Source organism: Cucumis melo, chromosome 9 (assembly GCF_025177605.1).
Source record: "Cucumis melo cultivar AY chromosome 9, USDA_Cmelo_AY_1.0, whole genome shotgun sequence".
Classification (NCBI taxonomy): domain Eukaryota; kingdom Viridiplantae; phylum Streptophyta; class Magnoliopsida; order Cucurbitales; family Cucurbitaceae; genus Cucumis; species Cucumis melo.
In genome coordinates this window covers 8,715,902-8,739,364 of record NC_066865.1, presented here as the reverse complement: position 1 = coordinate 8,739,364, position 23,463 = coordinate 8,715,902, and the positions used below count along the sequence as shown (strand labels likewise).

Below are 23,463 nucleotides of genomic sequence, written 5' to 3'. Positions count from 1 at the left end.
CAAATAAGCCTGCCACGAAACCCGAGAATTTGAGCGTCAACTCCCTAATACCTTCAAGGAACGAAAGGTAGGACCAAATCTTACTCCAATAATCAAACTCGAATTGGTTATAGCAACATTAGGTAAATTACCAAAATAATCCTTACCGAAGACTCACCGTGACCCGAAGTGGAGGAAGAAAGGCTTAGGTGGCTCGGTGTACAGGGAGCTCGGCTTGGCTTGGAGGTGATCGGCTCGGCTCGTGGCTTAGGTTAGCCAGTTCGCGACTCGGCTCGGCTTGGATCAGTTTACGGCTCGGCTTGGATCGCTGCTCGGCTCGGCTTACGGCTCGGCTCGATCCTCGGCTCGACTCGCGGCTCGCGGCTCGTGGCTTGGCTCGGCTCGGCTTAGCTCGTGACTCGCGGCTCGGCTTGGTTTTCGGCTTGGGTATGGATGGTGGCTCGGCTAGCTCAGCTCGGTCCTGGAAAGATAGAATGGCTCGGGTCAGGTTTGCAACGCGAACCGGTTTGAGAGGGTTCTCGGGAAGGCTCGCAAGATAGGAGGTCCATGATCGTTGGAGGTTCGCCGTCGGCTGCTTGGCGAACGACGCGACGGAAGGCGGCTGGACGTCGGCAGACACTGTCGGACGAAGAATGCACGGCGACGTTCAGTTGCGTGAGACCGAGAGGGAGATCGAAAATGGAGGTACGGCCGCGACGATGAAAAGTTGGAGCTGTGAAACCACCGACGACGGAGACGGCGACGGACACTACCACAGAGACGGAGACGGAGTCAGATAAGCGCGTGACCGGAGGGGAAAGAGGGAGCGGCAGGCGGTGGCGGCTGCGTGAGAAGTTGGAGACGATGAAGAAGAAGAATAATCAGATGGGGAGGGGGCCGTCGCGCGCGCGTTTTAGGGTTTTAAAAAAAATTATTATATATACATATATATATATATATTAACTAATAATAATATGAAATAATAATAATAATAATAATATTAAAATAATAATAATAATAATAATGTTAAATTATAATAATTATAATAATAAATAATAATAATAATAATAATATAATTAGTATTATCTTATTATTATATTAATTTACAAAATATTAATTTAAAGAAATTCATATCCCTAAGTCTCTTTTTCTACCCTCTTCGAAGGAGACTGAGAAATTACTCCAAAATTTTAAATTTCCGAAAAATTTACACAAAACGATAAAAGTTTACCTCGAAAATTCGGGGCGTTACATGGCATGTGCTTGTTCAGGATCTTTGTACTTTTTGAAATGTCTATAATAGTCGCCCTTGAACTTCTTGAAAGAAGTGAGCATTTGATGCTCAACAAATCTATTCATTTCTTGATCGTTGAAATCAAGCACAAAAAAGCGCTACACATCACACCACACATTAGCTTGGTTCATACTTAAGTATGTTTAAAATAATGAAAACAAATTGTGTACTGCATGTACTTGTAGAGCATTCTTGACAAACTTGATATATTCTCGTCCAACATCAACCCACCCAAGGCAGCAGATTGGAAATGTACGTTTCACACACACATCAATATTCTAGCTGAACCGAACAACGTGTGGAGATTTTGACTTTTTCACTCCAGGGGCAATGGTCATCAGAATCTTACCATTCTTATTGACGTGCCTCTCCAACTCCAAGAGTCGAGTCTGTCGACGTCTTCTTGGAGTCGGAAAAGGTTGAGTTCTTTCTACTGAAGAAAACATCAAGTTGTATGAGAAACAAGTTAAAACAATCTATGTGTTCACAATTATCGTTAAAGTACTGAGACTCACCCAAACTTTTGCCCATCAAGGATGACCCTCCCGCATTGTTGAACTCGTCACCGAACTCGAGATATAGAGCATCTGTCTCCTCAAAACTGCTTGAGAATGATGTCATAGTACTTATGGACATAAAAACAAACATTAATTAAACAAACACGAGTACCTAATTAGATTGAATATATAAACTATTCAAATATATGGATACGTGATTCGTCACTATCATTCGTCAATGCTTGATCTGCTTTGATGTGACAATTGTTCAGTACCATTGTTACACCCTCTTTCCTCAAATTCAATACTACCCCATTTAATTTTCAATTCAACTCGTCCCTCCTTAAGTTTTCAAATCAACCCCCTTCAAATTTTTAATATAACACAATCCTCCACCCCTTTAAATTTTCAACACACAACCCTCTCAATTTAATTTTCAATACAACTCCCCTCAAATTTTCAATTCTCAAATCCATAAAACACATAAAATTCAAAATTGAATCCTAAAATTTATTCCAAAACTAATTCAAAAACTAAATCACTAAAAAATTCAAACTTATATCATAAAACTAATTTCAAACAAAACCTAAATCTAAACCTAAACTAATCTTATCCTAAAATCCTAAAACCTAAACTAAACCTAAACTAAAATATAACAAAAACTAAATTACTTAACTGAGTTAGGAGTAGCGACAGTGAGAAAGAGGGTAAACGGTGGCGAGCGACGAGAAGACGAACTTCTTCTTCTCAGCCTCTCTTTCATTCTCAAATCTTTTTCTCTTTCTTTTATGTGATTTACAGAATTCTAAGAGTTCTTTTTATAAGAGAACTCTCGACGCATAACAAAAATGTCGAGAGAAGACACCCATTCTCGACACCATTAGTAATGTGTCAGTATTGTTTAACAATACTAGTAATGCATCGAGATAGATTATCCCCTGTCTCGACGTTGTGCATGATGCATCGGGAGAAAGCAAATATATTATTTAATTGTTTCCTATCCCCTGACGCTATATCTAAAAACGTCGACGAATAGAGCCACAGTCTTAATGTCTGCTGATTGGGGTCGGGGAAAGTGTAACGATTAGATAATATATTTGATGTTCTCCAACATCTTGTTGTTCTCCAACATCTTGTTCATAAGCGTCGGTAATAGGAAAGATTCTTCCGACGTCTCTCAAAAGGTGTCGGAGAAAAAAAATATTTAATTGTAGCATGTTCCCTGGCGTTATTGTTACCAGCGTCAGGATATACCCACCTTAGCCCGACATCATTTTTATAGCATCAGAGATATGCAAACTTCGTCGACGTAGGTTTGTGTGTCGAGATAACCTCAATTTCTTATAGTGCAAGTTTTTCTTACCTTTATTGGTACGTCTATTGCGTACAAGTTTTCCTCTCTCTTGCCCAAGTGTAAGTGAAAAGAGAGGTTTTCTAGGTAAAATTAGGGTTGAACACAGAAAATTCTAGGTAATCTTAGATCATAACGCTTATAAAAGTCCCATATGGTGGTATTTATACAATAAAATATATTCATAGTATCGCTTAATTAATTCTATTGTTATTTACACTAAATGCGTGTTGTGAAAAAGGGAGTGGAAGTGATTATTATGTGGGAAATTAAACTCAGTTTGTATAAGCAAGATGAAGAAAAAAAGCTTTTTTCATTATGGAGCGACAAGGAGAGTAAGTAGTTTCTTGGAGTGATGTGAATTTCACAATTAATTCTAATTTAAGATGAGCATCCACTCGGAGCCTTTGACATACTTCCTCGCCTTTTAAGATGCAAATACGAAAATTGTTACGTGATTCATATCTAACCTGTTTTGGTCGCAGTAGTTTTGATCCATCCTGTATTAAGGCAAGCAACCTCCCGACGGCTTGTTGCCACACACACTTGCATTTCTTATATGTATATGAATGAGTATGCCGTGAAGTGATTATATTATTGCTTAGCAAAGTCTTAGTTACTTACTCTTTCGAGTAGTTAATTCCGAATACTTAATTCATTCTTTTGGATAGAATTTAAGCATCAAATAAAGATCTGACTAAACAAGATTAAGTAATGAGAGCATCCAGGTTTTCCAAGAACTACTATTTCTTTGTGTCCTATATAATATATAGAGCTCAACACATGTGATAAGTAAAGAAATGAGAGAATGAAAGTAAAATATTATTGAATTCATAATAAAATCTTTAGACCTCTCAACCATAGAGTTTAAACTATTAATGCAATTGAAATATAAATTACAAATAGAAAGGAAAATAAATGTGTGAAGCCACATGCCACAATTTCTTGTGTTGATCTTTGGATTCATTTTATGCTTAATACAAAACTGAGGGTAAATGGGCATGGAATCTATTACACCCTATCTCGAAGCACGTCTTCACTAGGTCCAAGATGTGGCGTGAAGCCGAATGACATCATTCTTCTTCTAATGACAATCTGTCAACCCTTGCTTAACTCCTAACTCTTATCTATCTTTTTTTAATAAACTTAGACATAAAGTGTGGAAAGAAATGTCTAAACTGGTAAACAATAATTTAAATCTTTACAAAACATCTTCATGTTTATTAAACCAATGGACAACTTGTTCAATAATCTTATACAAACAAAACTAAGTTCAGAGTCTCAACCAGACGACACTATTACAAAACTCAATTCAAAGGCCTTTTCCAAATCTATTACAGATAACATAGCTAAAATCCACTCTAACTAAATTACAACTTAGTATGCTTGAATGGAATGAGCCATACAAAATTTCATTCAACTTATAGCAGAGTAAGCGATGATCTAATAAACGCAAAAACCACAATCTCTACATATAAGGAAATTAAAATATTGAAAGGATGAGCTTTAAAGCTTCGTGAGTGACAACTTTTAAAACAACACATGATAATGAATACTTTGAGCAATAAAATACATAAATTTAGAAAAACAAATTTCTTCTCAAACTCACCTTTCAACTTTATATTTTCTTTCTTGCTATACCTTGGATCTCATATATTTACGAGACAAAACTCTAGGCATGAAAATCCTATCCCTTGATACGGTACCTGCAAGACGAAACTCTAGGCGTCAGTAGCACCCTATCTCGTTATAGCTATCATGAGATGGAAAAATTTAGTTGTCTATATGGTGAAACTCTAGGCATCTACTAAATACCATCTATTAGACGTATTTAAATAATACGTATACTTAAAGCATGAGCTATGTGTGTAAATTAATAATTTATCACATTGGGTTATTTTATTTAATTGGACCTATTATGTAATCTATTGAATTAAGGCCCATGATTCCTAATTGAGTATGGACTAAATGGGTAGAAGCCTATTCTTAGATCGATTAGGATTTAATGGGGATCCTAATTAAACTAGTATATAAAGAACCTTAAGGACTATGGTCCCTAATATACTAAAACAATAAGGACTCAGTCTTTGTTTTATCCCATCAAGTGAAAGATCTCACTAAGGGTATTCAGAGTTTTGGTTGAGGAAGACAATAGCCATTTTATAGCCATCAGTTTATAGCTATCAATTCAAGGAGATTGATTCTGGTATGTAATTTATTCTTGACAATAGGATCTGGTAAGTAACTTATTCTTGACAATTTGACATAAATAATCTTGGGTTAATCTATTAGATAGATTTAAAGTATTTTATTCTAACAAGTGGTATCAGAATATGAATTTCATGTTAAATTGTTGGAATTTGTTTGTTTTCTATTGGGTTCTTGATTCAAGATTTGATTAAACATACTGTGGTTTTAAGTTTAATTGATCTTGATTCAGGATTTGATTAATCATGTTGTGATCATGTTGTAGATTCAAGATTTGATTAATCACATTGTGGTTTTAAGTTTAATTAATCTAGATTCAAGATTTGATTAAAATATTGTGGTTCTAAAGATTTGATTAATCATACTATGGTTTTAAGTTTAATCATTCTAGATTCAAGATTTGATTAATTATATTGGATTTTTTTTAAGTTTATTTATGGTTAATTTTTATAAATATAACAAACTATTAAAATATTTACAGCCTATGTAACAAAGCCCATGAAGTTAGTCATTTTTTAAATATTCTAGGTTTTCTCTTCCGTCTTTCTTCTTCTCCTCATTGCGATTTCTTTCATCGTCTTCTTCCTTTCCTCTTCTTTTTTTTTTCGCTGCGATTTCTTCCCATCATCTTTCTTCTTTTTCTCTTATTTTTTTACGTCATTTAGATTTGGATAACCAAATCTGATTTCTTCCTATCGTCTTTCTTCTTTCTTCTTTTCTTTTTTTTGTGCTGCGATTTCTTCCGTCGTCTTTTTTTTTATGTTCTTTTTTTATTGTAACCATTTTTTTTCACCGTAACCAAATCTATAAGATTGTGTATAAATAATCTTGAAAAAATTGTTTAGATTGAAGTAGCCAAATCTAAACGATCGTGCAAAAACTAAATGATCTTGCAAACAAAATCTAAATGATCGTGTACCAAAAGAATTTTTAAAAAATTTGTTTAGCCAAATCTAAACGATCGTGTACAAAATTTTGGAAAAAAATCGTTTAGATTTGACTCAAAATCTAAACAATCGATCGTGTAACAAAATCTAAACGATTGTGTAACCAAATGATTGTCTAACCAAATGAAATAATAGAATTTAATCATTTAGATTTGGCTATCCAAACGATCGTGTACCAAACAATAGCCAAATCTAAACGATTGTGTACTAAACAATAGCCAAATCTAAACGATGGTTGACATGTCATTTTTGGTATTTTCTATTTTGGACATGTTGACTTTTTTTGTTTTCAGAATTGTTTTATGCAGTGTAAATATTTTGCCGCTTTGCTATATTTTTAAAAAGACCCCTTTATTTAAAGATTGAAAGATTTGATTAATTAATCGTGTTGTGAATTCAAGTTTAATTGATCATGTTATAGATTCAAGATTTGATTAATTATCATCATGTTGTGAATACAAGCTTAATTGATCATCCTATGGATTAAACTTAAATGATTGATTTTTTTAAAATATTCACATGTTTATGTTGCATTAATTGTATTTTAATATACTCAATCATTGGGTGAACTTTGGTAAAGATTATTTGGTGTTCTTCCTCCGTTATTTTTTTTGCAATAATAAAATCATTATTATTATTGTGTCTTATATTTTAGATTGATTGGTCAAAATAACATGTTGCCAAAGTAGCCTATGTTATCTAGTAAGTTTAATTCTAAAATATAGGATATACATATTCATGGATTTATGCAAACAATTATCGACCCAAAGGAAGATAATTATTTGGCCAAATTATGAGTATGCATGTGGTAATGAGTAGGCGACAGTTATAAGGATTGCTCATGCGAAAAATAGTCGGTCTAAAGAAAGGCTAATTTTTTTGACAGAGTTTACCGTCAGTACTTTGATTACTATGTTGAGAGTACAATTTACAGTTGATGTCTATACCTAAAAGTTGAACATCAATGTTGTGTTAGGTATCTTGTAAAAGGGGCTCACAATGTATGTTAAATTATTTTGTCATATTTTATTTTGTGACACCTATTAATAGTGAGTATATAATTTATTTTCTTGTTCTTTGTTCAGTTAGTATTGCTCAAATATCTGGTAATATTCTGAGTTCAATCCTTAAGTTGAATGGATTGAATTTCAAGATTTGGAAGGAAAGTTTGGAGATACTTTTTGGGGTGTATGGATATGGACCTTGCATTAAGGACCAATAAACCTGCTTCTACTAAGGAACAGTCGTATATGGCTAATATTGAGAAGTGAGAACGATAAAATCGCATGTGTCTGATGATTATTAGGCACTCCATTCCATAGTCTTTTCAAGTTCTATCACTAAAAATGAAAATGCCAAAAAGTTCCTTGTTGAAATTGAAAAATATTTTGCTAGAAATGAAAAAGGGGAAGCAAGCAGTTTTTTGACTACTTTAACTTCCATGAGGTATAAGGACAATGGAAACATCAGGGAGTACATAGAAATGTCCAATCTCACTAGTATACTAAAAGCACTTGATATCGAGATAAATAAAAATTTACTCGTACATTTGGTACTTATCTCTCTTCCTATACAATTCACTCAGTTTAAGGTAAGTTATAATACTCAGATGAATAAATGGAGTACCATTGATCTTATCTCACAATATGTGCAAGAAGAAGATAGGATTAAGAGAGAAAGGACAAAAAGTGCTCACTTGGCAACTAACTTTCATGGTATGAATAAAAAGAAACGTACGGATGTTGTAGAAGGGACATCTCAGCAGAATAAGAAACAAGCTATTCTGCAAAAAGAAAGGTCATCTCAAGAAAGATTGTCCCAAGTATGCCAAATGGCGTGTAAAGAAGGGTAAATTTCTTACTTTGGTTTGTTCTGAAGTTAATTCAGCTTTTGTGCCTACAGATACTTGGTGGGTATATTATGGTGCTACTACTCACATAAGTATATCCATGCAGGATTGCCTATGGAGTCGACTGCCAAATGATGCTGAAAGATTCTTCTATGTGGGTGATGGAAAAGCAGTTAAAGTTGAAGTTATTGACAATTTTAGATTACTTTCAAAAACTGGTTGTTTTTTTTTATTTGAATGAGACTTTTATTGTACTGTCATTTAGATGAAACTTAGTTTCTATTTCCAGTTTAGACAAATTTGGTTTTTATTGTTCTTTTAGAATTAATAAAGTTAGTCTTTTTTAAAAAATCCAAGCTTATTGGTATCAGTTCTTTTATTGATAACCTATATGTGCTTGATTCTTATGCGTCAACTAACAAGGTCATTCTGTCTAAATCATGTGGTACAAAGTGTAAATTAAATGAGAATTCTGCTATGTTGTGGCACAAGCGTTTATGTCACATCTCTAAACAAAAAATTCAGTGACTTATGTCAGATGGAATTCTTAATTGCTTGATTTAAGCAAATTTGAAATTTATGTGAAATGTATTAAGGGAAAACAGATAAACATAAGAAAATTAGGTGCCCACGAATGTTTAGAGGTCTTAGAACTAATACATACAAATATTTGTGGCCCATTCCCTACAACTTCTGGCAATGGACAACAATACTTTATTATGTTCATAAATGATTATTCAAGATATGGGTACCTATATTTAATTCATGAGAAGTCTCAATCTTTGGATGTTTTCAAGGCTTTTAAAGCTGAAGTTGAACTTCAACTTGGAAAGAAAATTAAAGCTGTGAAATTTGATCGTGGTGGTGAATACTACGGTAGATATGATGGATCAGGTGAAAAACGTCAAGGACCCTTTGCCAAATACCTAGAGGAATGTGGAATCGTCCCGCAATACATTATGCTAGGAAAACCCAGCATGAACAGTGTAGCAGAAAGGTGAAATAGAAAACTTAAGGACATGTTAAGAAGTATGATTAGTCATTCTTCTTTACCAGAATCCCTCTGGGATGAGGCACTAAAGACTGCAGCATATATCCTCAATAGGGTACCTAGTAAAGCAATAGTTAAAATATCTTATGAGTTGTGGACAGGAAAGAAGCTTAGTATTAGACATCTTTACGTCTGGGGTTGTGCAACTGAGGCTAGACCTTGCAGGCCTAACGAAAGAAAATTGGACCCAATTACTATTAGCTACTATATTTTGTTGGTATTCTGAGCATTCTCGGGGTTTCAAATTTTATGATCCCACTTCGAAATCATTTTTTGAGACTGGAAATGCCAAATTCCTTGAAGATGTTGAGTTTGATGGAAAGATAACATAAAGAAAGTTGTCTTTGAAAAGAAATTAGTTTCTCTTCCTAATGTGGGTATAAATGATGTTCATACTCCAATTCCTAAGTTCACTGTGCAACCAATTATAGAACAAGACAATCATGAAGTCCCTGAAGTGTAAACTTAACAATCTCAAGAAGTGTAATTAAAGAGATCTACTAAAGAAAAGAGAAGTACAGTTTCATATGATTATATTGTGTTTCTTCAAGAACATCAAGATGACATTGGCATAATGGAAGATGATCCAATCAACTTCCAACAAGTTCTACAAAGTTCTAACTCTCAAAAGTGGATAAATACTATGGAAGAGAAAATAAAATCTATGAAAGACAATGACGTTTGGGAACTTGTTGAATTATCATCAGGAGTGAAATCCATAGGTTGTAAATGAACATTTAAAACCAAAAGGAATTCACAAGGCACAATCGAAAGATATAAAGCTCGTCTTGTCGCAAAAGGTTTTACTCAAAAGGAAGGCATTGATTACAAAGAGTTTCTCTCCAGTTTCATGAAAGACTCTTTTCAGGGTAATCGTGGCATTAGTAGCTCACTTAGATTTGAAGCTATATCAGATGGATGTGAAAATTGTGTTTTTCAATGGGAACATTGATACAACCCGGAAACTTTGTAACTAATAATTCAAAGTCTATGGTGTGCAAATTTAAAGAAATCCATCTATAGTCTCAAACAAGCCTTTCGTCAATGGTATCACAAATTTCATGAAATAATTACCTCTTTTGGTTTTGAGATTGTGTATATCACAAGTTCAGTGGGAGTAAATCTATTATCCTAGTGTTATATGTTGATGACATACTTATAGAAAGTAATGATGTAGGTTTATTGCATAACAAGAGGTTTCTTAAAAAGAATTTTGAGATGAAGGATCTTGGTGATGCTTCTTTTGTATTCGAAATAGAAATACTGTGAGATTGCTCTGGTATTTTGAGATTATCACAAAAGAACTACATCAAAAAATTTCGAGTAGAGTTAACATGAAAGATTATGCACCAGGAGATACTCCCGTTGCTAAAGGTGATAAATTTCATTTAGTCCAATGCCCCAGGACCACACTTGAGATTAAAGAGATGCATAAGGTTCTCTATGCATCAGCCGTTGGAAGCCTAATGTGTTTAGAATTGGAGTATTAGGCAAATATTTGAGCAACCCGAGGGTGAATCATTAGAGAGTAGCCAATCGGGTTATAAGGTATTTATAAAGAACGAAATATTATATGCTCCCTTATCAGAGATCAGAAATTTTAGAGATCATTTGGTATTCTGATTTCGATTATGTTGGATGCCAATACAGTTTGTGATCCACTTTAGGCTATAACTTCATATTGGTTGAAGGAGTTCAACAAATACTTATGACTTCTTCTACAATAGATGTGAAGTTTATAGCATGTTATGAGGCATCTAGTCATGGAATATGGTTGCACAATTTTGTCACTAGGCTGCAAATAGTAGTTGACAAGACGAACAAAATTATTTTGTGACAATAACTCAGCAGTAATGTATTCCAATAACAAGAGAAACAATACAAAGTCAAAGCATGTAGACGTAAAGCTTCTAGTTCTGGAAGAAAAAGTTCAAAGTGGTCAAATTTTGTGTAGAGAAGACATAAAGAACAAACTCAATAGTGGTCAAATTTTGTATAGAGAAGTTTTCCTTTAGTATGTTGCTCATATTGGTGTTAGTCAATTTTCTGATTCCATGGTTTATTGGGTGTTTGTTATTAAGGATGTTTTTTTACCTTAATTTTTTTTATTTTCTATATATAATAAAGTTGATGGTTTATGTTTTATTATCTAAACTTGTTTATCATGCACGCAATTTTGCAAATGCAGTTTAGCATAAAGTTTTTAAGAATGATGTCACTAAAGAATTTGGATCAGTTGGAAACAGGCATGATCTAGATCACTTTGCATGTAGTTTCTATGCTATCCATCCATACTTGATCAATGTCATCGAATATATTCGAATTGGTGATCAAGGAATGTTTAGATACAAGGATAGTGACAAAGGCCGCCTTGGTTCCATGCTGATACAGGAGATGGACAAGATTGAACTAAAGAGAAATTCTATTATTAAAATAACTTGTTTATACGCACTTAAGGTTTATGTGATTTAATTATATTAGGAATACAAACATATCCCAAGTGGGAGATTTTTAAACTCAGTTAAATAATACGTATAATTAAAGTGTGGGCTATGTGTGTAAATTAATAATTTACCACATTAGGTTATTTTATTTAATTGGGCGTATTATGTGATCTATTTAATTAAGGCACTAGTAGAAAAGGGCCTAATAACAGTTAAATGATGTCATAGAAAGATTTTGTGATAGTTATTTGCAGTCATTGATGCGACAGTTATGGAAAGTATTTTATGACAGTTTTATAAAACTATCACGAAATGTGTTTTTCATGATAGAGAATAAATGTCACGAATTTCTTATTTTATGACATATTATAACTATCATTATTTAGATTTTATGACAAATAATAACTGTCTTTATTTATATTTACGATAGATAGCAACTGTCATTATTTATATTTTATGATAGAGAATAACTGTCATTATTTATCTTTTATGACATATAATAAATGTCATTATTTATAATTTATGACAATTATTAACTATCATCATTTCACCTACATGACTTTAATTAATTGTCAAGAAAATCTTTTCCATGATAGTTTTTTTTTCTTTAAATTAAAATGTCATAATTTTATTTTCAATCTCTGTTTTTCTTGCCCTATTATTTTTTAATCCCTATTTTTCTTATCGCCCTGCCATTACACAGACCAATACAATCATAAAGTATTATACAACACATTCATATGGAAGGAAATTGTGAACGCGTTAATATATATACTTTAATATATGTAGAATTGTCCGTAAAGTGTTTGTACAATGAAGCAATGAACATATATGTTTTGGTACGAACAAACTATTTAAATAATTAAGTACATTTGAACCAAATTTTTGCTACCAAACCTACAAAAAGGTTTATAAATCAATGAATTGCCCCAAATGGGTTCACTGTTCCAATGGATTCTTGCAAAACCTAGTAAGAAAAGAAAATGATGATTGTAGCTCAGAATAAGACTTGTTATAAAGCTAGGGAATAGCGCAAACACCCATAACGGACAAAGCAACAGTCAAAGTTTGAATTCATTTAAACTGATAATAAAAAATAAAATAAAATAACTCATAAGAGTAATATTAAGCCTAACAATAACTTGTTGTAAAATGACATTCATAATTGTCGTGTAAATGTAAATTACTTACTTGGTAGCTTCACCACTATAGTAGATCGGATTCATGCAAGACCTAATAAAAACGCATAAGTTGCACAGTTTAAATCAACACTATCAATCAGCTGTAATCTACAATAGAGAGTTTTGAGCTACAATAGCATACAATAAATGTCAAAGAAAATTATTAACCAATTATAACTAATTATAGTTTTGGTATTATTTATAATTTATGACAATTATTAACCATACAACATCTATTATTCCTAGCAACTTAGGAAAGACACAAGAAAGATAAAGTTACATTCACAAAAATATAGTTACATGTCGCTTCTAGATGCATCTTTCAATACTCATTGGACTTCTGTTATTAGTTTTTAAATTAGGCAAACACATTGTGTTTGCACGATTATAAATTGGTGCATTGGGTCATAACGATGGACAAAGTTTTTTCTCAATACTTTTCATTAGTATAGTAACGATATTGGCTTTAAGATTTTGTCAGTCTTTCAAGTGCTAAAATAAATCTTTTCATGATGAGGCTTAGACAATCGATTATGAATCAAAAGTCAAGATCAAGGGGAGAAACTAGAAAGGGGAAAGTACAATAGTTGAGAAATGATGAGAATATAGTACAACATTTGAGAAATGCATATGGTATTAATAACTAACATGCATGACCTTAACAATCTTACCATGTTTTTCAATTCAATGATTTTCTTAACTCTTTCATCGATCTGACGCCTTTCTGCAGCAACCATTGCTTCCCTCTGTTCCTCGTTAGAGTAGAAAAATCCAACATTTATTTCACTGAGAGAAAAGCCATTAAATTATAATGATATATGACTATAAAAGAATGTAATTCACATTTTATATTCAAGATAACTAGTTTAGTTCAACCCATTATGATGTAATTAGTTCCTTAATTAGTTGTCAATTCACTACAAGAAATCTGGCCTTTAATGTCACTTGGCGACCGACATCTTTATGAGCGTTATTAAAGGCCTTTAATGTCGGTTTAAAAGCGACATTAAAGGCCACATTAAAGGCCTTTTTAATGTCTGTTCAAAACTGACATCTTTGATAATGTTATTGAAGCCTTTTAATGTCAGCTGGGCTTTGATGTCAGTTTAAAACTGACATTAAAGAGGCCAACAATGTCGGTTTATAACTGACATTATAGATCCCCAATAATGTCAGTTTAAAAGCGACATTAAAGCCTTGTTTTTGGATCCATTTTTACAAATTTATTTTTATTTTTTATAAACTGACAGTCGATCCGTGTAAATAAATATTTTTTCTCAGGCCAACAAATCAATAAAATTAATATTATTTTAGAAACTTTAATATTTGTCTTTTACATTTGCATACACAAAATGAAATCTTAATATTGTATTTATATATACATTCTACAACAGTACATGAAAAAAGATCCTAATACAAGATTTAAATAAGAAATCCTAAATGCCTTCTCAGTCTTCAACCTTCAACGGTCGTCTGGCTATCTACACAGTTGCTTAGCTTTCAACCCAATATGACTTCAATCATTCTACAAACAATATCAAAATAAACCATTTAATCTTTAGAATTCTAATAAGTACTACAAGAAATATATTAACTTTAGAAAATTCCATTACCTCCGTCTCTGTTCATTAGCAGATTCCCTAAACTCAATGTCAAGCTACCTTTACTAAAGTAAAAAATATATACAAATATAGCTGTAACGACCCAACTTTTTATACTAAGCTGAGGTCATTACTAAAAAAAACAATGAAAAGAGACACTTTTTTGAAACGAGGGAAACTAAATTTTTATTAAAAAGAAATATTAAAACACTGAAAAATAGACGCGGAAGCAAAACTGAGTCCCCATATGGCATATCACGGATCCTTCTCTGTCGCTCGCCAGCTTCCCTCTACCTTTACCTTCGCCTGAAATATTAAACATAGAAATAGTGAGTATAAACATATACTCAGTAAGGGACCTACTACTAGTCCCGCTAGGTGTCTATTAACTTCCCATTAGAGTCCTGAAAAGTGGTACCCAAGAGCTGGCACATTCCCGAACACGTGCGACATGTGATCCCGGAGGAACATAACTGGTCTTCGGTGATCCCAAAGGAACACCTAGGACAAACTGGTCTGTAGTGTACCCGGAGGAAACACTAAGACAATCGGGCTGCGAGCGATCCCGTCGAATCACTCGAATCATGTCTATGTCAATGTCAGACTGGCGGTCCCGTCGGACTACGCAGTCCTAAAAAGGTGGTGATCCCGAAGGACACTCCAACTCTAATGATAAAGTTAACAGAACACCCTATTCATAGCATGTAGCACAACATAACATCATAACATGCCATGAGTATTAATCTTAACGTTCTTAATCATGTGATTAATATATCATGCATCAACAACCATCAGCATAATTATCTCAGTCATCATCATCAACATCAACAGTCGTCAACATAATACTACCGGTCATTAACATAACATCAGTCGTCATCGTCAATCAATATAATGAATTATGCATTTTAGCTACCATCAATGCATAATCATAATTACATGCGGTCTCTTAAATTCAGTTCGAAGGTCTAGTAGGAGAATCTCTTACATTGAGATTTTAGCCAAATAAAGTATTCCCTAAAGGACAGTAAAAAAAAATCTCCAATTAACTTGATCCTAATCATAAAAAGAAAACTCAGTATCTTAATTAATGAAAATAGCAATTGGCTAACGTCCAAAAATTCCCCAAAAATAATTAACTTTCTAAAAAAGGGGTTGAAACCAATTCAACCTTGATTGGGAAAAATCCAAGATTTAGATCTTAAAAAAATTTAGCCAATTGAACCTTTAAAAAAACAAAAAAAAAGATCCAAAATTAAATTAATAAAATATTAATTTAATTTCATTGGCTTACCAAGGTTAGTCAGATGGAGGTTGAAAAATCCTCTTACCCTTGATGGAAAAATACATCACTTTAAATCCTCAAGCTTCCAAAGAGACCAATCTTAACTTCAACTGATGAGGCGGCGATAGCAGAGGGTAATCTTAGAGAAGAAGATGAAGAACATTTTTTTTTTCCTTTACTTTCTAACTTAAGCATTCCAATGCTATTTATAGACCCAAATAATAACAATAATATTTATTATTATTATTTCCTTTTCCTTTTAGGATATATATATATATATATATATATATATATATATATATATATATATGTAATACTAAAAATATATATATATATCTTTATTCCCTTTATCTTTCCTAAGTAAATGTCTTAAATGCACAAAATGCATTTATAACAATTAATAATAATAATAATACTTCTTTATTATTATTATTTTTCTCTCATCAAAATCTACAATAAACATATATGTTTATTTAAACCATTATTCTTTCTTTTAAATAAATATATATCTTTTTCGTCCAATCAAATCAACCATCTCTCTTCTCATGGATTATCTTCTTTTCCAAACAAATATAATTATATTTCATCATATAATTAACTACACTTTTCCAAATTATTAATTGAATATATATATCCATATATATATACTCAATTAAATCCAATTCCACCAAACCAACTTTTCCCTCCAAAATCCCAAATTAACTTAAATCCTCAATTATTTTAATCCATCAAATCTCTTCTAATAAATCACTTATAACTTCTGACATGAATTATCTTAACCCAACCATAACAACTTCACTTCAGAATCAATATTTATCTTTCTACAGAATAATTAATTATTATTCATCTTTCTCCAAAATAATTAATTATTTTCCACAATAATTAATTATTATTTATCTTTCTTAATTATATTTTCCCAAAATATAATTATTTTACTTTTTCTCCCTTACTAAATATTCTTTCTCCAAAATACACTTATCTTTTCCTTAAATAATTATATTTCAACAAATATAATTATCTTTCCCTTTCACATAATAATTATATATATATTTCCACATATACATATAATTATCAAATCTCCAACAAACTTCTCACCCCACAATTTAATTAAATAACATCCATAATTATTTAATTAAATTCAACCTCAATAACACAAAAAAATTCACAACTTTACTTTAATTAAGATAATTAACTCTAAAATTATCTTAATTTTTGGGGCGTTACAATACAATTGCAAGTCCTCGCAACCAAAACCTGCATAATTCAGTAAAAAATGTAAAAAACAGAATCCAGCTTATTTGAAAAAAAAAAGTTCAAAGTAAACCACATTATAACAAAGATTTTTTTTTTTAAATCTTAAAATAAAAAAACACCACACCAGGGCCCGCGGTATTTTCTCCTATTGCTACCATAACCTGACTGAAAAATGTGGCAACGGACTGCAAACAACAAATGAACTTTGTGAATAAATAATAAATATGGCATCCTATTAGCTATTACATGAAAAACATTTCCAGTATGCCTTGGGTAAATAGCTACAAAACATGAAAATGAAAAGGAAAAGGCCAAGGTTATCAACAATTGGACATGAGAAAGGGAGAGGAAAACATAGCTTTCTTGATAAGTTCTTTAAATATTTTTATGAATAGAGTGATATATTGCATTTAGCAATGCAGAATTAAAATATTAATGGAAACCAAAATCTACACAAACCAAATGAGTTGAAGAACTGCAATTGGATGCACAAATGGTGATCTTTGGACAAGAAAATATGGGAAGAAAAACGGCAATAATTAAGGGAGGAAAAACGGGCAGAATCAATATCCAACATCATCATCAATTAATAAACCACTACTCATTGCTGTGAAAGAAATGCAACATTCCTAAAACTAGATGTAAAGAGAAGACATACTCTTCCAAAAGAAAATATTCTAAAAAGTTAAAATTAAACGCAAAGATAATATGAACAATCTCAAGTCTCAGCTATGTTATGTGTCATGTCCAATCCTTTTACCTTAAACTAAGTCATTATGAGCTTAAGCTTTAGCATCAGGTTGCCTACTTGAAGAATGCTATTTCAGCAAATATCACATATAGCAGAGTCCGCAATTTTCTTGAATGTCAAACATTGATGAATACATGTTTTTGAATCCAAAGAACTTGTTTACATTATTAATCATCCATCATTTCTCAACACAATCTAAATCATTTACTAAGGAGTTTTTAGGATCTTTATAGTTCCATCCATTGATAAAAGTTGCAAAAAAATATGGCATCTTAGCAACTTCAATGCACTAATTATTTCAATGGTGAGAGCTAACCTTCCTTATGTTCACGATCATAAATGTTACGTATTTGATGTTGTAAATACCTCTCTCTGACGTAATGCAACTTCCTTCCTACATTATTAATAGCACATACTCATTTTATATAGATCGGCAATGATTCTCCTAGAAACACACATCCGCCTTGTCAAGTTAAAAGTTAGAAAAATTTACGCTAAAGAGCCATAATGAAAAGGCACCAAATAAAGGGATGATTCGCCATTCCACTAACCATAGTTCATAGAGACTTAAATATTGGATTCCTTGATTCAAGGTAAGTTGGAATAGTCTTCCTAGAGACCTCAGCAGTAGCAATGGCATCCTTGGCAGCATCTATATTAACTGCAGCAAGGGCTTGACGTTTCTCTTCCTGAACTGTAGCTCAAACCTTATCTAGAAACTTATCATCCTCCTCTGGTAGAAAACGACCTAAGAAAAATATATTACCAACTACTACTATCATTAGGATATAACCAGATCCAAGCGTCAAAGTTTCTTTGCTCAAAAGTACCATTGCATATAAAGATAGCAACATACTACTTTTAATAATACATGCATTTATACATAGAGAAGGAAATTTAATGATAGAGAAGGTAATAAGAACTTACAACAGCAATCATATTTTCATTTTAAAAAGTCATTCACATAGTGAAGTCAGAAAAGAAAATAGTTTCAGAGACCAAACTAAACCTCAAAATCTTGACTTACCCAATAATTAAAGAACACAATCCATAAAAATCTTACACATCTGATGCTTGGAAAGTATTATGTGCATGAATGAGTTATAAAGTATTATGTGCAATATATACAATTAGTGGGCTAACCTTCACATATGATGAAAAACTTGTAACTTGTTTCTAATAATTCATCCATTTGAGTAAGACTTTCTCTAGTGCTAGCCCTATACTTTCTCTAGTGCTAGCCCTATACTTTCTCTAGTGCTAGCCCTATGAGTTCTTTCACTTCCTACCAAGTTATTGATAATATTTGTAAGAATTGTTTCAAATAAATCATGCTATGATAATAGCTTCAAAAAGGTTACAGTAGAACAAATCAACTCTTATCATGAAGATATTAAACCAAAAAATGACAGCTTAGTAAAAGAGATAAATAAAGCTAACTCCCGATAGTGAAGAACTTGGAAAATTGAACATTTTTACTACATATGTCTCTCAACCAAAAAAAAAAAAAAAAAATTCAAAAAGCAAAATGAAATCCTTCCTTATAAAAGTACTTCATAGGGAAAATGTCTTTTGGTTAGTGATATCAAGGTGAAACAAAACTTTTGTGCCAAATGTAAAAATGGGGGCTGGTTGGAATCAACTCAAAACAAGTCATTTGAGTTTCATTCCTCTATCTGTAACTCTTACGAACCCAAGCTAATGCAAGCTACTTCAAGAAAGAGGATAATGTAAGATGTTTAACGCAAGTTGATGGATGAATGCTAATGATTGTTATCACATCAAATTTTGTTATACACCATGAAAAAAATTGTTTATAAGAACAAATTTGGTTGAAATACCTACCATAAACTGACATTTGATTTAAGAGTTGTTAGCTAATGCTTTTGTAGCTTGGTTTTTGTTTTTTTCTTTTCAGAAAAGAAAAATAAAAACAAAATTGGTTGTTAGTATCAAGCGGACCAGTAAACTGTCATTCCCTTAGGAAAATATGGAATTCATATAGTTTCATGAAATAAATACTTTATCAATAAAGTTAGGTCTGTGTTAGATGTATATTACTTAGTTTAATTTGCTTTAATTGTTTGATGTTTTAGTTATATATATAGATAACTTTTTTTTTTCTGACTCTTTATGAGAGTACTCAGTTAGGGTTTTTTTTAATCCCTGCAAACAGAAAAACCCAACAAATATTTGAAAACAGGGGAATAGCCACCCCGATCTTGTGATATATTGCAGATAAACTAAATTACAAGCAAATAAGAAAGCTCTTAGATTAAGAAATAAGAACAATGCTATAAAGAAAACAAAACTATCCATCTCTTTTGGAATTTACAACTTGTTGAAAATCACATATTAGATTAAAATTCGAGCAAGTGCTAGAAGATTATATTTAAAGAGGAAAATTGAACCAACCAACCTTGTTGTTCCATCGAGGTTTTGAAACTGAAGTGAGGCCTGAAGGAAGAATTTCTTGGAAAGCTCTTTCACACAAAACACAAAAAAATGAAAATACATAAAGAAAAACTAGAATGCTAATCAAAATGGAAAATCGAGGTTTTGAAACTGAAGTGAGGCCTGAAGGAAGAATTTCTTGGAAAGCTCTTTCACACAAAACACAAAAAAATGAAAATACAGAAAGAAAAACTAGAATGCTAATCAAAATGGAAAATGAAAGGTGCACAAATTAGAGTTTCATATTCCTACAACAATTAAAGCATTAAATCTCCAAATGAGGAAAAAGAAAATACTTACAAAAAATGAAAATCAGCACCACTTCAACACCATAAAAAAGAATCTACATACACAATGTAAACTCAAAAAATTGAAAGATTTCTTCTTACTGGTGCAACAAAAAAGTTAAAAATTTATTGAAATGGCTTGCTTATTTAGCTTGGTGCAAAATGGCCAGGTTTGTTAAAATCTATGAATAACCATCTCCATTAGCAGAAGCTTGAAGTCTAAAACTTCACGTGAAGAACAAAACTATATTAATTCACTTTGCATTTGTGTGTGGCTGCTGAAATTAATGGCATGATGCCACATTCAGTTCTCATACGCTTACTGTATAAAGAACAAAAATCTAATAAAATTAGACAATTCGTAATGCTCATCAGTTGAATTAGAGATTTGGGATTTATAACAATGAACTATCATCTACCGAGCAATACAATAAATTACTAACAAATTTTTAGGTGGCAAACCATGGCAAAGAGTTTAATCAATCAAACGCATCATCATTTATCAAAGGCAAATAAATGAAAGGTTGCAAATAAGTGAACTATGATCCTATGACAACACATGAATATAATATGAATCTGATTCCAAAAACTTGATTGAATGGAAGAAATCTCCATCCCTATTTGGCCTTCAAAGCCTTTAACTTCACACGAATTCCACGTCCCACATTAACCCTAAAAGTGTTGGATTTTTTGGGCTGCAAATTTATTGACAAACATAATGCACAACAACAGAAATTCATTACTTCCTTAGTACACAAGACTAAAAAGGCACAGGGATAAACCAATAATAAACATTTTAGGAAATTTCACTTGGTTAAACAAATTTCTCCTTTCATCATTCCTTGCAACAAAAAAAAAAATGATATGAGAAATGATATCTTCAGTTTTTCATTTCAAACAACCATCAAGAATAATGCCAAAAATGAATAGATATAGAATCCAAGAGAAAATGCAAAAAAAAACAACAATCCTTCCATTATAAGGAACAAGAAACGAAGTGATGGAAACTTCAGACTAAAAAAAAAAAAAAAAAAAAAAAGATAAAAAAGAAAGTTGAGTGCCTTGTAAGTACATTATATGTACCAAAGCTCCAAAAACCTTGACTCACCATTTATGTTCGATAGTGGTGGCGAGCACAACGAAGGTCGACGGACTGTTCGACGACGACAAGGTACGGGCTGGGCACGAGGGACGACGGTGGTGGGTTATACGACGACTGGGTATGGATTGGATACAAGAGATTTCTTCTAGTGATGGTGGTGGCGGTGGTGGCTATTTAGAGAAGAGAGGGAAGAAAGTGAGATGAGATTGAGGAGAAGGAAAGAAATTGAGAGGAATTGTGTGGCTTGGAGAGAAAAGAGTAAAGTAAGAGAGAGAAACCATTGATTTTATACAAAATTAAAAAATTGAAAAAAAAATTTAAAAAATAAAAATGAGCTTTAATGTCGCTTTTTTAAAAGAGGATGTTTAATGTCGGTTTAAAACTGACATTAAAGCTTACTCTTTAATGTCGGTTGAAAACTGACATTAAACATCCGCCTTTTGAAAACTGACATTAAATCTCCGTTTTTATTTTCTCCACCTGACATTAAAGGTCAAATTTCTTCTAGTGTCACCTATTGGAATTTATCCTCACTTTAGACTCTTTGACTTGTTGAAAAGGTGATAGGTCACATTTGCCTTGTTGTAAAAATCTTAGTATAAATCTTAGGTTATTGTTATTTTATGCCAAGATATTGATAAAAAAATTCCCAGATTTTCTTGCTTAGTTGATTACATCTCCAAGAACACACCACATTAATCCCATATTACATCAAGCTAGGATAGTAACTTACATGCATGCATTGATTCTACATTTAGGAAAGCAAAACAATATCTAGATTCAAAATCACAAGTAACATACTTATCCAACTTCGTAGATATTAAAAATCGAAGAAAGACTGATCAATACATTTTGTCATATTTGAGAGACATGTTGCTGGTTAAAATATAACAATTTTTGGCTCTCTGTTTCTGTAACGCCCCAAAAATTAAGATAATTTTGGAGTTAATTATCTTAATTTTGTTCAATTAGATTTAATTTAGTGGGCGTTATTTTAAATTCATTTAATAAAAAGTATTTGATTTTGTAGGAAGTGAAATTAATTAAATATTTGTTGGATGAATTAGAGGTTTGGCATGTGCTGTTTGTTGAGTTTTTGATTAAATTGTAGGTTAAGAAGATTAAGTAAAGTTGTGGATTTTTAATGCTGTTGAAGTTGAATTTAATTAAATAATTATGGATGTTATTTAATTAAATTGTGAGGTGGAAAGTTTGTTGGAGATTTAATAATTATATGTATATGTGGAAATATATATATATATATATATATATATATATATATATATATATAATTATTATGTTAAAGGAAAAGATAATTATATTTGTTGAAATATAATTATTTAAGGAAAAGATAATTGTATTTTGGAGAAAGAATATTTTTAAGAGAGAAAAAAGAAAAATAATTATATTTTGGGTAAATATAATTATTTATAAAAAGATATTTATTTTTGAGAAAAATAAATAATAATTAATTATTGTGGAAGATAATTAATTATTCTGCAGAAAGATAAATGATAATTAATTATTATGGAAGATAATTAATTATTCTGCAGAAAGATAAATTTTGATTATGGAGTGGAGTTGTTATGGTTGGGTTAAGAGAATTCATGTTGGAAGTTGTTTTATTGGAAAAGATTTGATTGATTAAATTAATTGAGAATTTAAGTTAATTTGAGATTTTGGAGGGAAAAGTTAGTTTTGGTGGAATTGGATTTAATTGAGTTATATATAATTAATAATTTGGAAAAGCGAAGTTAATTATATGATGGAATATAATTATATTTGTTTGGAAAAAAAGATAATCCATGAGGAGAGATGGTTGATTTGATTGGACGAAAAAATATATATTTATTTAAAAAAGAGGATGATGATTTAAATAAATATATATGTTTATTGTAGATTTTGGTGAGAGAAAAATAATAATAATAAAT

The 23,463-nt window shown here is 31.7% G+C and overlaps 1 long non-coding RNA gene across 1 annotated transcript; it reads right to left on the bottom strand.

The window, feature by feature from the left end:
• Window positions 1-17,054: 17,054 nt before the first annotated feature.
• On the bottom strand, window positions 17,055-18,384 carry LOC127151017 (uncharacterized). The gene is made up of 3 exons (XR_007823685.1): window positions 18,241-18,384; window positions 18,006-18,083; window positions 17,055-17,123 (listed from the first exon to the last, which is right to left on the bottom strand). It is a non-coding gene; the product is annotated as an uncharacterized LOC127151017 (long non-coding RNA).
• Between the last annotated feature and the right edge of the window lie 5,079 nt (window positions 18,385-23,463).